General features: G+C 43.8%; 2 protein-coding genes and 1 long non-coding RNA gene across 6 annotated transcripts in view; 1 reads left to right on the top strand and 2 right to left on the bottom strand.

Annotated features, from left to right (window-relative positions):
* Positions 1–17,817, bottom strand: part of LOC124332025 (structural maintenance of chromosomes protein 2-like) — a 324,380-nt gene that overhangs the window by 185,810 nt on the left and 120,753 nt on the right. The gene's annotated exons all lie outside the window — the stretch shown is intronic.
* LOC124337859 overlaps positions 1–17,817 on the bottom strand; it is a 639,313-nt gene that overhangs the window by 78,469 nt on the left and 543,027 nt on the right. The window lies entirely within an intron of this gene.
* The window catches only part of LOC124330855 (teneurin-m-like), an 88,044-nt gene that overhangs the window by 7,325 nt on the left and 62,902 nt on the right, over positions 1–17,817 (top strand). For 2 of the 4 annotated variants that reach the window (XM_046788751.1, XM_046788754.1), the window contains exon 1: positions 3,250–3,746. The exons of the other annotated variants lie outside the window; for them this stretch is intronic. The gene's annotated coding sequence lies outside the window, so the exon portion shown is untranslated. Of the gene's footprint in view, positions 1–3,249; positions 3,747–17,817 lie in introns of those variants that run through there. 4 annotated transcript variants of the gene reach the window in all.

Consider the following 17,817-nt stretch of genomic DNA (forward strand, 5'->3'; position numbering starts at 1 on the left):
AAAATAAAACTTGAAACAGCGGTTCATGCTATCCAAGCGATGAACGAACGATACTGGCCACTAGCGTCGCTGTTGCGCGTTCTTGTGTGTGTCTACGACTTGACCATCTGCTCTTGTTAGCAACTTGTTTACTTCCCACTCTATTCCATCCCCCCCCCCCTACCCGGGTATACATAATGCGATAGATGGCATTATAGCCTCCTCTTCGCAGGATACATATCGACCCCTTTTGTATTTTTGGTTGCCATACACAAGCGAATGGCTTTTCTTTCGCTGTGGGGTTCTCCCCTCCCTTTCCACCCAGTTGGGCTTCTTGGATAACTTTGAATGTCTCCAACCACCTAGAAAAATTATATTGGTCTGCTCCCTCCCCACACAACGTGATGATGTAACGACAGAATCATCATCTCGGTAGGAGTAGACATTTCTATTATTGTTACCTGCCCGCGGTGAATGCTGGGCGGTTGACAAAAGCGGTCCGCCGTGATTTATTCCGAGTCGTTGATATTGATTGCGCATTGATCCCGGCAACGGCGGGCGACATCCCGGGGATCAAGAAGCGAGATTTTGATGCGAGGAGGGTGGAAAGGATGGAGCTATAAGAACAAACGAGATTATACCGACGGAAAGAGAAAGAAATCCGCTGCTGTTGGCCTGATCGACCGCACGGGACGATTTGTTTAATACCGATCCGGGAGTCGGGGACCAACAACAGCTGTTGTGTGTGTGTGTGTGGTATCGGCGATTTGTGTACAAGATTGCGTTCACCATTTATAGACTGGGAATATGCTAATACGGGAAACTATCACGATTTTACGTCGAGAGTCCTGAGACATTGAACCGGGAGGGAAAGAAACAAATGAACAAGTTGTCGGATGATTAGATTTTTTCTGAGAATGTCAGCATCAGGAGCATTCTTAATAAGGAGGGAAGGCATTCTTCTTTCTTGCACCACGTAGGTTTCCGGGTTCCTTATAATATAAAGGAGAAATACTCGACGACTCTGCCATTTCAACAACAGCCCAGCAAGCCTTTTGTCTTTTCTTCATTCTTCTTCTTCGGGGGGCTGAAGAAAAAGAAGAATGCGACGAATATCTATTTCTGTCTATCGCGTAGAGGCTAAATGAATTGAGATTGCGTCGTGATGAAGAAGAGTCAGAGAATCAAGGTACCCAGCCCACGATAGTCTCTCTAGTATTATAGGGAGAAGAGTGCGGATCGATATCTCATTCTGAACCTCTTTTTTCTATTTTCCTTCTTCTTTCCTTGTGTTTTCTTCTTTTTATCAGCGGGTAGGAGGGAAAATCCTGCTCACCCCTCTCCGATTGGACGTATCCAATCCGGATCGGATGGATCTGTAACTCTGTAAGATGAAAGAAAAGAGAAGTCGACGACTTGTCGACCGAGGGAAAGAAAAAGACGGAAAACAGATGACAAAGCAGCAGCATGCCCAAAGATAAAAAAAATATAAAAAGCTTCGCGAACACAATACTGTGCACACAATTCCATGCGTGTGTGTGTATAAATCACGTTTGTATCTCTCTCTATTCGACTAATCTTTTGGGAAGGATCACACACACAGAAAAAAAAGTAAAACCTTTTCCCATCTAGTTGAAATGTTTTTGTCGAGTCAACTGGCCGCCTTGAATTCGATTTTTGCCCAGTGGGGGGATCGTAGGGTCCAAATCCTTACGCAACCTATTTTGTGGAAAGCTTATACAGTCCCCCTTTTCTCGAAGCTGTTGAATCGAGACTGTTGAATCGCTATGTATAGTCAAAAAGGATCCATGCTTTGATATTATGTTGCTGGACGCAAACAAGGCCAATTTCCGCCGACCAATCATCACAGGGAGGCCTTGGAGCTACAACGCCTTTTAATATTAGGAATGGATGGGGGGGGGGGGGGTTGTTGTTGTTTGGTGAGAATCGATCCGTCGTCGAATAGATACACAAGATTGAGGACCACGACCCCGCCATCATTCGATATAGCCTTTCTGATTGAAAGGAGATGAAGCGCGTCGATTCTTTTGTTTTTTGTGGGGGGTCTCCTTCATTGCAGACACTTTTGATGCAATTCTCCATCGACGACCGAAAAAAAGGGGGGGGGGGAAGAAGAACTCTAATCGATTATCGATTGAATTTGTTCGCTGAAATTGTTTCGAAAGTTTTAAAAACACCAGTAAGAAATTTTCCTTCTCTCTTGTTCTCACACGCAGGGCGTTGTTGCTTATAATACGGAGGGAGCCAAAAGTATAGCGAAGGGATCTATTATATATCCGGCTGACGCGCCGAGTCGGTGTATATGTTAGCGAAAGGGAAACAATAACAAAACGGGTGAAGAAGACGAACAAGACGCGTGTTTTCAACAGGATATAAAAAAAAAAGCGGCGCCGTCGACCCAATCACGCGTTCCTTCCCCCCACTGGAAGCCTGCTACTCCTCACTCTAATTCGCAATTTCCGTCGCTTTTTTTCCCTTCTTCTTCTTACACCAGACGAGACGCCCCCCCACATCAACTCCCTCCTCTCCGCTCAGACTGATTTACTAGACGTTCTTTTTGCGTACCGCCCCCGGTGTATAAATCCAGGATTTATACCCGTTTTCCTTCTGCGCCGCCAGAGTCTCTAGAAATGAATGTCACGAGTGAAAGCTGATGACATCATCACCTGATGTATCATCAGCAACTTGGATTTGATTTGGGGAAAAAACTTGGCTTGTTGTATTCAACGCGAAATCTGAGCCTGGTGATTCTTTATCACTCGACTTTTCGTAAATATCGTCGACGGGATTGTATTACGCACAAGACGGTGGCTTTGAGAAAACGAGCTTTGGCGTACACGCTAGATGTGTATGGGGGTAGTTAAAGGAAATTGCGTACGCGATCAAGCGCGACCGTTCAATCTGTCATCTTTTTTTTTTTTTTTGAAGATTCCGCGGGTTTTACTTGTGTGTGAATTGGGTTTGAGTGGCTCCCCTGTAACAGACGGACGACCTTTGAAAAGCTGCGAAAGGGTTTCGATTTTTCCTTTTTCAAACATGGAAAAAAGATCCGATGTGTGTGTGTGTGTGTGAGGTACACACACAGACACTATATACTTTTACTACTATGACTACTATGTGTGTAAGAGTGAGGAACACATACGAGTCTTGGGAGCTTCTTTTCGGCGCTTCGCCTTGCGAGAGAGGTTCCTCCTTCTATTGAAAATCAGCCCAAGGGCCAGAACGAGGGTTCAGTCGGCTTTAGCCTCTGTCAGAGTCGACACTAGCGCGCTCCCGCGTTCGCACTTTGAAGGGTTTTTTCCTCTTCTTCTTGCTTCCTTTTCTTGTACTGTGCCGTTTGCCATCCTCGCGGCTGTCATCAGGTGTGTTTGGTAGAAAAAAAAGGGGGGAACGAGTCGAGAAGCCGTCAAAAATCACTTTATTCTTGTTACTTTGTGTGTGTTTGCTAGACAGTGAAGACATCGGACAACGGGTGGAAAAATAAAAGTTATTTTGTGTGTTTATCGTGCGGGACTCACGCCGTCATTTCGTGTAGACCAGCAGCGAGGAGTTGTTTGCCAACTAATATCATCACCGGACGTGTCATTCTTCTTCTTCCCGTTTGAATTTGAGTGATTTGATTGTTTGGAAAAGGGACAGCCAACAAATAAGTGAAGATAAAAACAATTGACAGTCCTCGAGAAAAAACAACCCAAAAGTTGTGGGTCGTCACGTCGGCCAGCGACGACGGATGGGATGATGTCTTGGTAAGTTGTTGTATAGTCGATGGAATTCCAGGCTCGCTCGTCATCCGGTTTTTTTGCGCGTGTAAAAAAGGAGGGGGGGGGAGAAAAAATGAAGAGTTTTAATCAGTGCGAGGACGGATGCGATCCGTGAAATGAGACGTTGATTAAGTCGATCCTTGCTCGAGCTATTTGGAATATGCCACAAGTTTGGCTGCTGTTGCCAGAGGGGCCTGCTGTGAGGAGGAGGTGGTGACTGGCCGGCCGAGAGTTTATCGCTGATAGCAGCAGCAACACGAACAGAGCAGCTGTTCCTTTTGATTTCATTGGCCCGAGTCATCCGTCCGGACTGTTGACCTCTTGACCGTGTGGGGGGGGCTCCTTCCCTCTCTGTCTAATATTAACTGTATCACATGCACCACAGTAGCCATCGATGTGTTTATTATACAGAACGTTATTGATATTATGTATAGCCGACGCTGTGCTAGATTCTCTGTTGACATTTATCTCGATTCCCGGTTATCGCCCCGTTTCCTCCGTTTTCAACCATCAAAACAGCGAAAAATTTCGGTCGTAACGGATGCTCATGGGAGGAATTGTTATGACCTGATTATGTCACAAATGACTTGATTTATCTTCCCATTGAAAAACATTCGAATTGATTGTAATAAGCGAGTCAGCATCGCAATTCGATTTGAAGCTGGGCCAAGATTTTCGGAAGCGACTAATCAGAAATGTCTTTTTTGAAAATGTTTTCCTCTTTTTCTTTTTGTTGTTATTACGGAGGTAGAAAGTTAAGCCAAAGTTGGATTCTTGTTTTGACATCCGCCCTCTATATGCCCGTCGTATCGCACGACACCGAAACAAACTTTTCCCTTTTTTTTCTATTTTGTTACACGGGGGCTTCATTTGAGCTCCTTCAATGACACCGAACCTCCTCTCGCACTGAAAAGTTATGACGTCAGGTATAGCCGGGCCGCGGTGGGCGTCTCCTGCTGCGGGATTCCTGTCCCGAAACGAAAAAAAAAAAAAACAACATCAGGAGCGATCGTCGGCCGCAGCTGCAGCGGAAACAAGACGAAAAAGACGAAAAAGAAAGGGAAAATAGAAAGGAATGCATGTTCCAGCTGGGTTGGAAAGGAGACGAGCCATCTCTTATATACACGATAGTCTAGTAGGTTGGATGTCGAGAAACAAATAAATAAAACATTGGGAAGAGCGCGCGTCCGGGGGATCCAGGGTTTTTTCGGTACATTGAAAAGGCAAGATCCTGTTGCAGAGATGCAGGGTTCCCTCTTTTTTTGTACTGTTTGTTCAACTTGATTTTCCCGCTACTTTTGACTTATCTACGTGCGCAGTTCATTTCCTATTTTTCTTTCATCTTTTCCACTTGATTTTTTCCTTATTTGAATATTGATATCCCCCTTTAAAAGTCTCGTATTCAGAGAGTGGCGATGCTCATTAAAAATCTAACCGACAGCCAGAAGTTTGTTGCACACTCCCTTTTTTCCCGAAACAAAAAATGAATTCACTCATTCCGGAAATATCAATTAAAATAGACACAAGCGTATACCGTAGTACACCCCCCCACTACTCTTTTTGTATGAAGCGGGGGTTGGATCGTGTCAAAGAATAAAATTTGGGGATCATCATCATCATCTCTTGAATGTGATCCTTTCTCTCTGCGCCATCCCCTGTTCAATTCCCGCTCATGTTGATGATGAATAATCGATTGAGACAGTGAGAGACAGACAGTCGTTGTATTCCCATCGGTTGCCACACACACACACTCGATAAGTCCTCCCACCACAGAGGCAACGTTTTCAGGGAAAAAAGGGGGAAGAAAAAAAGACATCTTTCCTCGTCAGACGTTGTCATCATCATCATCATAGGATTCAGTCGCATCTCTCTCGGATCGATGTCTAATTACCAGTCGACGTTCATGGCGGAGAACATTTGCGGATGAGGGAGAGCTAGAACCTATTCTCTTTCTCTCATATCCCCGGAGAGAGTCAGTCGAATGTGTACAACAGGAGGAGCAGATATATTTATATAGAAAGAAAAGAAACGCGAGGAAGGATCGCTAGGTTGATCCGTTGATTCCATCATCATCATCATCGTCGTGGGCTAGAGAGAGAAGGAGGACGATTTCTCCACCACCACCGAAAGGATCGTCCATCTAAACACATTCCTATTAGCTCGGCTGATGACAGAATCGATCTCGTAGAGTAGAGAAAGCTCTTCCCTTAATTCCACCTCTTTTCTCATCTTCTGCCCACCCCCTTCACTGGGGAGGGGGGGGGAAAGAAATCGTTTGCTTAGCTCCGCCAGGTGTCGTTGCTCCGCACGATAGAATAAATAATAACTAGACTATAGTGGCACAGAGGAATTGAAAAACAACTGTACGTGTAATCTCTTTTGTTTATTTACATTTTTTCGTGCGGTAAACAAAACAAAAAAAGGGGGATGCTGTTACGTGGAGACCACGCAGGTATATATTCTAGTGCAGATGACGGTTGTTGTAGTCGGCGGCTCTGTACTATGTCTTGCAGCTGCCCTGTCTGTTTTGGGGCGGTTACTATGGGTCTTCTCCCATCGGGACCGTTCGGGACAGGCAACACACGGCGGAATATTTAACCAAGTAGAAGTCGATTCGAAAGGACAGGATGAGTGCGCGACAGATTGGAGGAATATAAGTAGAAAAAGAAAAGAAAAGAAGTCAAGCGGAATCGATAAAAAAGAACGAACGATGGCCCGCCTGTCACACAGGTTCTCTCTCTTCTTATGTTTTCTTTCCCCCCAAAAAACCCCGTGTGTGCGCCATTTGCCTTGGGTACCACATAGAGTTGACTCGGCTAGTAGTAGTCAGTCCCGTGCAATTTGATTTTACACGTCACTTGCTTCGCTCCGGCGATGTGTCCTCGTGAATAAAGGAGACACACATAAAAATATGTACAAATAGTACATACCGGACAAACCCTCTACTACGAATGAAAGGGGAAGAAGAAGAAAAAAAAGATACAACCACGAAATTTCTGCATCCGCTCTTTTCCAGTGCGCTGAAAGGCGGTGGAAATGTTATATAATCAAATTTTCACGAAGTCAAAGAAGAAGAAGAAAAAAGGAGATGGCATTTCCCTTTTTTCGTGAACCAACTCATTAATGCCTGCCATATTGCACACACGACGACGTGAAATCTTTTTCCCTCTCTTCTTGTTGCTTGAACTGTGTGTCGTTCCATCATATGGCCCCCACCTCCCGACTGACAATTAGTCATGCGGTCGTCGGTTCCGGTATTATAATGAACGAGGGGCTATGATGGAGGAGCAGAGTGTATATATATGGAGTGGGGGGGGGTATATCATAATATCAAATGAGCACGTCTGTGGGTTCCTTCCTCCGACCCCCCACCACCATCACCACTCGACGCTCAAACAAATTAAAATTTTCTCTTGTCGGGAAATATTTATTGTTTTCCTATTTCTTTGTCAACGTTCAAATTTCCCGAAATTATTTTTCTGCGAAAATATTTCTGTTTTTTTCCAAAAATATTTTATCTACTTTTTTGTTTGTACCTGCTGGGTGTTCCGTCGCAGTAGCTGCTGTGGCCCTTTTTTTTTTAATTTATTTAATGGTATTTATAATCCCGGATAAGATTTTTTTATTATTTACTGCATCTCTCCTCTTGTGTGTTTCTTTTTCGGCTCCTTTTCGGCACGTCAAAGTAAATTTTTATTTTTACGAGATAAAAAAATAAGCGGCGAAAGTTTGAGAATGAAAATATTTCAACACAAAGGAGAAACGCAAGGAAAAAGGTTTTAGTTGTTGTCGGTGTGTATGTTAACTTTGAGTGAACGCTCGTTTCTTACACCTGTCTGGTTTTGATTTGATTAGAAAAAAAATGTGTTGAGACGTGGAATTCAAAAAGAGACTTTTTTTCTCTCGAAAATTGTTTGTGTGTATTGTCTAAGGCTCTTCTTCGTCCCTCCTTTTAGTAGTCGGCCAAGAAAAACTGTTTTAATAGCCCCTCGTATGGGGCTTCAAATGCTTTTTCTTCGCAAAGGTGTTAAGTCCCCATAGGTCTCTTGTATCTTCTTCATGGTCTTAGAAGAAGAACTGAAGACGAAAAGGGGAATGATTAGCTTAACTTGGTAACACACGCGAGACAAATAGGATTAAATAAAGGAGAAGAAAAAAAAAGAAACATTGATGTTCAACCCTTTTAAAATAGTAGCCTAGAGCCAAGACTCTTTGCGTGCGCCAACTTTGTTACCTTGATTGTACACCCTATCAATTTATATTCCCGAAGAAAGAAAAATCACTTTTGATTAAATGGAATTTCAATTTTCTTGATCAAATTTTAATGGCTTGTTGTCTGTGGGACTTTGGGACCCTAAAATGTTTTTTCTTTTCAATGATTTTTCAAGAGTCTCTTTTAGTTTTCAACCTACTCCCTAATAATATTCTTCATACCAGATTGGTTGAAAAGGTCTAGTTGATCTGGGGTCGCGTTGGGGCCTATTTGTCTCTCTCCCCTCTCACAGTCGTCCACCAATTAAGGAGAGAAGAACTTGATTAACTTTTTCGTGTGTGCCGTTCGTCTGTGTGTGTGTGTGGGGGGGGGGGGATATATTTTTTTCACAGGAAAGAGGGGGAGTTGTGTGTCTGGACGGGCGCGAAAATCAATCGATCCCGCCAAAGAGAAAGAATCCTTCTAAATGGAGACGATTTTGGTTAATTATTCGTGATGAAGCTCTTTCCCAGATTCGCTATTATCTTGTAGTGATTCCACAAAGATGATGATGATAAAGTCCTTGCAGTTTTTTATAAAACTGGACGATCAATCGACTCGTTTAAAAAAAAAGGGAGGGAAGAAAAAAAGAAGTAGGAGCGTCGTCGGGACTGAAAGACGTGATCACCATTGAAATTGCGTCTTCTTCGTTGGTCAGAGAAGACGCGACACATTTCCCTTAATCTCGTCACGTCGGCTTCATGGACCCGACAATGGTGCATGCTGGACTAGAGGACCCTAGTTGGAATAAGAAGAGGGGGGAAAGAAGAGGCTGTGCTGAATCGAATGCAATCAGCCGTTTGGCGGCTTCCTCGTGAGAAAGGGCTGTACAGGAGGGGGGATGGATGGATGGATGGATGTTTTTTTCTTCCCTCCGTTCTGCCCAGGTTTCAACAGCATCCCAAACACAGTGTATAGCCCAGGGAAAGTCGGCTTTATACCAAAGTGACTTTCAAAATAATGAAATGCGAATTGTGTGATCGATTTATAGTTTAAGGTACATCCGTCGTTCCGCTCCCGTTTTTTTTTCTTCTTCTTTTTCTCTTCTTCCCGCCGACAACTGCCGAGCCATCAGTTTCTATTGGACATGCAAAATAAAGAAATGTAAGCAAGTTGTGTGTAGGCGTCGTGTTGTCGTGTCCTCCTCGTTATACAACTTTTTGGGAATCTTCTTCTTGTTGTCAATTGAATTTCGTCGGCTCCTTTTCAATTGTATCCTGCAGGCCAAAATTTGGTATTCACGTATAGTATAGACGTGTACGAGCCATACACTCGTATAATATGTGTATCCATTCGTCTCTCTCTCTCTATTCGCTTGATTTGTGTGCATTGTACGACGACTCGTACGTCCATCCAGTTTGAGTGTTTGGAAGGAATAGAAAGGCGACTGGATGAGGAGAGGGGGGCTGGTGTTCCACTCTTGTCAGCACTGAATCTATTTGAATCGATCAAGTTTGTATAGGAGAGACGTGGGTCTCGGAAAAGGCGCCCATTCGGCATATCTGCCTACGCCGACTCGGATGTGTGTGTGTGTGTATGGAACGTCTAGTATTGAGACAGATAGCCGTGCTGGAAATTTCGAATCCACCCAAGTTCCATTCCATAATATAATACAGAGATGTGGAGGCATCACAAGAGGACGTCGAAATTGAATGTATAAGAAGAGTCTGAGGCGCACGGGCTGAAACCAACTCGATTTGCCATGGAACTGCGGACCCTGTTTCAACATTAAAATACAACGTAGAAAGGAAAGAAAGCCATCCTACAACACGGATATATATATAGATGGACAAACTCAATAATAAATTTATTTCCAGTCGTCGATTTCATGTTGCGTTCCACCAGCACTAGAGCAGCGCAGACGGACTCAACTTTGATGACAAAGAAAATTGAAATCCCTCGGACCAGGAATAAACAAGTCTGTGACTTTTTCCTTTCTGACCGAGAAAAGTTTTTACACGTTGAAAGATTTATCAATGTTGGGATAGTTTTGCGCCAACTTTTTCCCCCCTCCGTTCGATAGAGCATCATAAACCGCACACAGCATTCAATCAGTGCGTTGCAGAGAGAAGGTTACCCTGTTAAGGGCGGCCGTCAGTTCTCTTATAATGAGCTAGTGGAAGATGATGAAGCAGCGTATAGTCGCCTATATATCCATACAGAGCGGCTGATGTTTATCTTTTGGGTTCATTCTATCATATTGCATTGACGCCACGAGCACGCACATATGTGTGTGCGGGCTGTACCCCTTTTCTTTTCTGGATGTGATTAAAAGAAGAAGAAGAAGAGGAACAGTGGCAGCAGTTCAGTGGTGGTAGTGTCTGGTTATTATTATCTGCTTCTTCTTCTTGGGCCATCAGGAATGAAAGGCGCCACAGAGGATCTAGCAAAAGTGGGTGGAGCTTTGGTTGCCAATCATATCTTTGATGAATGGGAATTGTTGGTGCAGCCCCGAGCAACAAAAGAAAGTCATCACAGTCAACAACTCTACTATAGTACTGGCATTACGTCTCTATACTACACACTTCTTCTTTTTTTGATGTAGTATATATTCCATTCTGTACTGAGAGTCGTTCCTTTGTTCTCGGCTCTTGCCAGGATCTATTATTACATCAAGATATTACTATTTTTAAAAGACTAAGACTACACCAGAATAATCTGAATGGAAGTTGATGTCGGCTGAATAATCGATGATCAGTAGGCCGGATCGATCGATTTCCCCCTTTTTATTTTTACTCTCAAAATAAAAGAAAAGTGGTGCTCGCGATTCTTTCCGAGTCGAATGCTGTTATAAATGTAAGTGTCGAGCCCTGTGTATATGTAGCGAAGCCGGCGGGAAAAGGGGCGAGAAGAAGAAGAAGCGCTATATGGAAAGTGTCGACAAGAAAATGTCGACTGTCCCTTTCTCCTCCGTTTCTTCTTCTTCTTCTTCTTCTTTTTTGATCGTATACAGTCAGAAGTGCTCGAGTGGTGGTGTTGTTGTCTTCTTGAAAGCTCTCTCTTGTTCTCTCCCCCCTCCTCCAACTCACGAACGCAACGATCTACTAGTCCTCCTCCCACACGGACGGTATATTCCCGGGCGTCCGTTAGACTCCATCGTACGCGTCGCATTAAAAACATAGGAGGAGGTACCCCCGTTGGACGTGCTGGCACAGCGCCAATCTTTTCCCCCTTTTTCTTCTACTTTTTCGAAATCTTTTTTTTTGTCGAAATAAATACAAATAGTAACTGCTGTATAAATAATAGTAAAAATATTTACGAAGCGGGTAATAGCGTCATCATCATATCACCTTCTCAAGTTTGAGGGGAATTTCTTTCACTGTAACGCGGGGACGAGGGGGAGAGCTAGAGAGAGAGAAACTGCTGACGTCGCCATTGATCAATGTCACTCGCCTGTCGTTTTTGATAATGGACCGGGTGCGGCAGCAGCAGCAGCAACCCACATATATCCACTCTCCTAGCGCAAAGTTTTGTAATAAAAGGCGCTGACATGCAGATTGCAGCTCGAGGAATACATCAAGACGGAGAAGAGAGAATCAAATCTTATTTACTAACGCAGTTTTGCCCGTATGTGGGTTGTTAGTGTATCCAAGTTGTTATTCATTTGATGACGGAATAGGCCCTTTTTTCTCTTCCGGAGAAGAAGAAAACAAAACAACCTTATTTGGACATTGTTGTTTACCGGCGTGTAAAGCCAAGAAGTGCTAGGGCATAAGGTACCATTAGACGCAAAAGTGTGGTGTTTGGTTGAATGAACTTGAATGTTTACGCAACTGAACGGGAATAACGTCATTGGATTCAAAGACCTGGGGTAAAAAAAGTTGACAACGAGAAACCCATCCTCAGCCAGTTTTAACTTGGAAGAGATTATTTTTTTCAGGAGAATGTATTCCATCATCTAGTTAGTTTCCCCCCAGCGCTTCTTTTCATTGGAAGATTCTTTTGAATCCAATTTGTTTGTGTTTATCATTTCGCGGGTGAAATGTTGTTTGCCACTTTTTCTATTTTCAATCGACTTATCTAATCTCATTCAGATCGCATTCAGCTGCTGCGGTGGGATCATGGACATGAAAAGTCGGATGGTTTATTATTATCTGAACTTTTTTGGCTTTAGCCCAACGATAGATGACGAATGAATTTTCCGCGGTACAAACAAATAATTAAAAATCCAATATTGGGGCACCGCGCCTTGTTGTCTGCACCGCACACACACACACAGCAAATGAGCACGATGAATATTAATGGGCCGCTTTTATTGTATACGACGAGTATACTGTGCCTTCAAATATTGTATGAAATGTAAGGGAGAGAGTGAGGAGGGCTGGTGTTTTTGCAGAATAACGAGATGGAAACGGGGGGGGGATGACTAAGGCCGGCTGGGGGGGGGGGGGGTTCCATTATGTCACGCAAGCCGACGCCAGCGACGCCATCAGGAGCGCGTCAAGAGAGACGCGCCACTGAGCTAAGAAGAAAAGGTGTTGGTTATGGAGTAGAGGGGGGCAATGTCGTACTCGTCGTCGCTTTTGTTCAGGGGTTCCACGTGCCAGTCACAAGCCAGCAGAAAAGAAATGAAAAAGAAGAGAGTTGCCTATCCTTGTGTATATTAAACGAACGGGCAAAGTCGGCCGGTTGGCAATGAATGATCATCCGATGATGTCTGGACTGTCACTGACGTTCTTCGCTTCATTAAACTCCCTCTCTACTTCTTCCACCTTCCATTTTTTTTTTCTTTTCTTCCTGTTCTGTGTGTTATGGCATAATCTTTGAAAAAAAAAGCTTAAAGAGAGGAAAACTGGACGTCGGCTGACTGCTGCCACATTAGTGTTATAAAGGGCCCAGCTGTAATAATAACATCAAGAAGACGGCTGATTTCTTAGGCGAGGCACGTGCCACCGCTCTACGAGAGAGGGGGACAATTCAAATGGATTTACCAGTCGAGAGTCCACACAACAGAAAAGAAGAGGGAAGAATTCAATCAGCAGTTAATAAAAATGGAGTTTAAGGAGGGACTAATCGTGTCACTCCCCTACTAACGTCTTCTTCCTGGACTGTATACATAAAAGACATTCTACGTCAATGCGTCAAAGTGTTAAATGTCGAAGCATAGGTTCTTTCTTTTTGTTTTCTCTCCCAATTGAAATGGCCATTTCCAGACAGACGCTAGAGGTCGTCGAAGATAGATTTAACCTGCGGATTGATTTTCCCGTTTGCCGACAAAATGTTATTCTTGGGGGCTTTTTTATATGGTTTCCATGGTTATTGGAACACGCACGCAGAGGTCCATCTTGGTGGGTAAAACGGAAATGTAAAATAACCAAAAATCTTCTGGTCCGTGGTCTTGCATCTAATTCCGGTCGGAAGTAAAGCCTCTTTTCTCTTTTTCACAATCCAGTCAGAGAGACATTTATTTTCTCAACTACTACTACTCTCCTTTGTTGTACATATCCGAGTGAAAGGAGCCAACGCTTTCGCCTGTCTCTTCTCGATAAATTTTATTTGTATAAGACTTGAGAATAAAAAGGAGCCCGTCGTAAAATGCCCGTGAAACTCTTTTTCTTCAAGGAGCGCAGCAGCAGCAGCAGCAGCAGCCCAACTTATACTTTTATTTTTTATTTGCCCGGCTGTTTCCGGAATTATCTCTATGGGATGCGACGGTTTTCGTCTTCTCCCGGAATGGATCGTGAAAACGCAGAGAGAGAAAAGGGTAAAGAAACAAATACATATCCGGCGGTATATAAACCCGGAACGATAAAAGCAGCGCGAAAAACAATAACACTCTCGCTGCTGGCTGCTGCTGGCTGCTGGGCTGCAGCGACACTTGACAAAATAAGGAGAAACGGAATCAGACTAGAAGGGCTCAAATCCTATGAATAAAAAGCAGTCTGGGAAAAAAAAAAGATCCACCCAAAAAGCTCCGCGGAGGATTGAATAATTCGCCAAAATCGAATTTGAGTTGTGCAGAGGTGCAGCTTTTTCTTGGTATAATGTTGCTATTAAAAGAAATTGAAAGGAAGAAGAAGAAGAAAAAGAAAAGGCGTTAGTTGGGGTGATGGAGGTTAGCTGCTTACATGAGGTGAAGACATGTCAATCCGGTGGAGGGTGGTAAATGCTGGGCACTAATGAAAGCCATTTGGTCCACGCGGCCGATCCTCCGTCGGAGGAGGGAAAAAGAAGCTGTTTCTGCTGCTGTGGAAAACGGCGGTCGTCTCTCCGACAGCTGTCGATCCGTTTTTGACGGATTCGAGGCTCTACTGACCTTTTCTGCTTCTGAGCTGCCCTGATTGCTATCCAACACCCGATATCACTTCCGCCTGACTGCACGGACAGAGGGGAACGTGATACTACTCGGACGAGGGGAAAATTGAAAATGTTGGTCGAAAGAAGAAAGTTTTGGGTTCATCTTTTTTTCTATTTCTCCGCTCGTTCCCCGTTGGCCAATAACGAAGATAAAATAAAAAAAAGCCCAGGGTCTTGCATTAATGAAATAAATATCCAGCGCCAACCCCCACCCACTCGCGCGTGTGTGTATAATTTACCCATTGATTTGCATGCCTTCTCAATCAGCTCGAAATGAGTTGGCAAATGGCCCATATCAAAGTCTATATAACTTTCAGGAGGGGAGCGCAGTTATTGGAAACAAATGGCGCCAACTTTGCTTTTTCTCTATTTACTTTTCCTGTGCACTATTACGCCATTCTTGTTTTTTTTCCTTCTTTTTCCCTGTTATACCCTCGCCATGTATAATGAGGGCGTGCAGTGTGCGTTTTATGCCTTCCCTACTTAACTTTGCATCACTTTTTCCGTTCGCAGCCGGCACCACCCCATCCATTCCGGCTTTCGTTTTTATTGATATTTTATTGCTTTATGTGGAAATCGTCTGCCGGGGGGTTGTAGAAAAAAAAAAGGAATCACGATCGCCAGTGTTACACAAGAGATTGTTGCTGACGCTGCGATGACGTTTGAAAAACTGGCGCCTACAGAAAATCGCAGTCAATCAGAAATGGTTTTTTCAACTTTTGTGTGTTGTGGGGTCTACGCTACAAGGTCTATGCGGGGTTTCTGGATCATTAGTAGTAACGTAGAGATTTCTTCTTTTCTATATCCGAATTGTTGGGGGGAAAATAACGAGCTGCTCCACCCAATAATACCGTACACACACTCTTTTTTTTGTGTGTGTGGACCCTCAGTGTGTAACGTATTCAGGGCTGAGCTTGTGTCTGATGGCAAAGCTGTTAGACTTGTTAGTCGAGGATTTGGTCAGTCGAGCAGTTGCAGAATCAGCTAAAGACCCCTGGCTCTCTCTCTCTCTGCACCGTTTCTTGTTGCGAGTTCATTGGATGTTGTTGCTGCTTTATCGTATTTCTAGCGCCACTAGATTATGTATATAGTACGTCGTTAGTATTAAACCTTTTACTAGTGGCTGGGAAAATCAATTGTCCAGGCTCCTTCTTCTTCTTCTTCTGCCTGGCGGTTTTGTGTCAGCGGAGGGTCCTTGTGGCTGTCGGTGGCTGTTTAGTATGTCGAACATGTGGGGACTTTTTCTTTTTGTCGGGAGGGATTCTCTCACTGTGCTGGACACGCTCTTACCGCACCAGCACCCACCCACTCTCCCGCTCACTACCGCATACAATCGTAAAAACTCGTGTGTCTTTTTCATTTGTCTAGCGAAAGCGTGTCGAGTGTGTCAATGTCCATTGGTGCGTTCCGTTTGGAAAACCTAATCAACTCAAGACCCCTTCCCACGTCTCTCCCTTTTTTGTCGATTGCGTTGTCCGTTTGCTAATAGACTCGAGTTGTTTTTTGTGTGTATCCACGATTTGATCCTAGGTCGTGAAAGACAAGAGACACACAATAATAGTCAGCGATAAATTGTGCAGCAGAGATGACGATGATGGGACGGCTGAATCAGCTACTCTGTAATAGATATATGTATAGGGAGTAATAGACAATCTTGTTGATTGATATTTATGTTTTCCTTGGGCTTCCATCAAGAAGCCGAGAGACATAACAAAAGCTCCAAGATCATCAAGAAAACTCGGAAAAGTTTTTCTTTCTCTTATTAGGATAAGTGCAGCCCCCGTCTGATGTGTCGTACACACACACACACCCAACACTTTGGGTGTGATGATATATATGAGATACGCCACAAACGAAGAGTTTTCTTGGGGTTGTTGTTATAACTATTACCGCCTCCCAATCAGTTGGTGGAACTTGATGAGCTCCAACTCTCTCTCCTATACGAATCTTTGGGAGCAAGTTAACTCTCCTTGACAAAGGAGGCCTGCCAAGTAGGAGCCAGAGTATCTTTACACGTACAGGAATCAAAGGAATATATATAGACCACATCCATCGTGAGTTTGCTCGGGGATAAGTTATTGCTGCATAGGATTGATGTACTACTACAGAGTTTGCTGCTGGCTTCACTCATAGTCTTTGATGATTGGCTCTCGATGGTGATCATCATCTTGTACGTGTAGATATGCTACACGTAATAGTTGGTATACGCCGAGGGATTCTCGGAAGCAAGGGCTGATGATTCTTCTTTTTCCCCCCATTTTTGCATCGATCCTTTCGACTGCTGGTCTTTGCCGATGGCTTACAAAAGAGCCATCGTCAGCACAAATCGTTGTCTTCTTACACTGGTGACTCTAGAGACAGACAGTGAAAGGAGCAATCGGCCCAAGTGAAAGCTAAAGTGGAACCAATAAGAAAACAAACAAAGTTTTGCCAGACGAAAAAGAAAAAAGAGAGAGAGAAGAGAACTCGTCAGCAACGTACGGAGAATGGAAATCATTTTCAGCGTCTGATGGCTGAGGAGGGATTCACCAAATCGTCGCGAATCAAAATCCAATACAACTCTTAACATTTATTTATATCTGACGCAGCGATAAGAAGAAGAAGTAGGAATCAGAGGGAAAACGGACACTGTTAAGAAGGAAAAGAACGAGATGCTTCTTCACTCCCCTTCGCCCCAAATGTCCAGTCCAGCAGTATGTCTCCAGAGACGAATTTAGTTCCGACTGGGCTCCAACTTTTTTCTCTTCTTCTTCTTCTTGTGTGTGTCTGCTCCTATTTTGCCTTGGTCTCTCCCCAAAGTCCTCTTTGCTGGATCTATAGTGGACCATTTGGCTCATTTTCTCTGAGATGGAACGCCATTTGAACGCCGAGGGTAAAAGAAAAGTAACTGGAACGCAAGGGGGGCAGCTTTGCCTAGATGATGACGCCCGTCGAGTTTTTCTTGGGATCTCCTTAAGCACACACGGGCCTATATATATATATTGAATACCTTGTTACATCCCGGGCCGGTTCCTTCTCTCCCGCGGGATAACGGCCACGCCCAAAAGTCTTGCAACGTCCTTTTTGACTAAAGAAAAGAAGAAGAAGAAGAGGGGATTTTCTATGTAATGAAGCATTCACGTCGAGTCATCAAAGTTGATGTCGACTTTGATGAGCTTCGATGGAACACACCCAAGCCCTTCTTCCTAAAATAGCCGCCTCATTATTACGCCATTAATTTTTGTTTTTTATGTTTTTTTCAAAATATGAACAAATAAAGTGGGCCCGGGAAGAACTGCTGGGCTGTGTAAGAAAAAATAGGAGAGAAAAGAGTTGTCAACTATTACTTCCACCACTTCAAAGCTATTAGAAAGAAAGAAAGATCTTCTTCATTTCTCCATTTTCTGTTCGCTCGACTCGGCAACTTCGTTGACTCGGCAAAAAGTCAAGGCAGCAGGATGACAAATAAGCTCTTTGATGATTTCCTTTTTCTTTTGCTATAACAAAAGTCTTTTGGGCCAATCACAA

Source organism: Daphnia pulicaria, chromosome 1 (genome assembly GCF_021234035.1).
Source record: "Daphnia pulicaria isolate SC F1-1A chromosome 1, SC_F0-13Bv2, whole genome shotgun sequence".
In the NCBI taxonomy this organism is placed as follows: Eukaryota; Metazoa; Arthropoda; class Branchiopoda; order Diplostraca; family Daphniidae; genus Daphnia; species Daphnia pulicaria.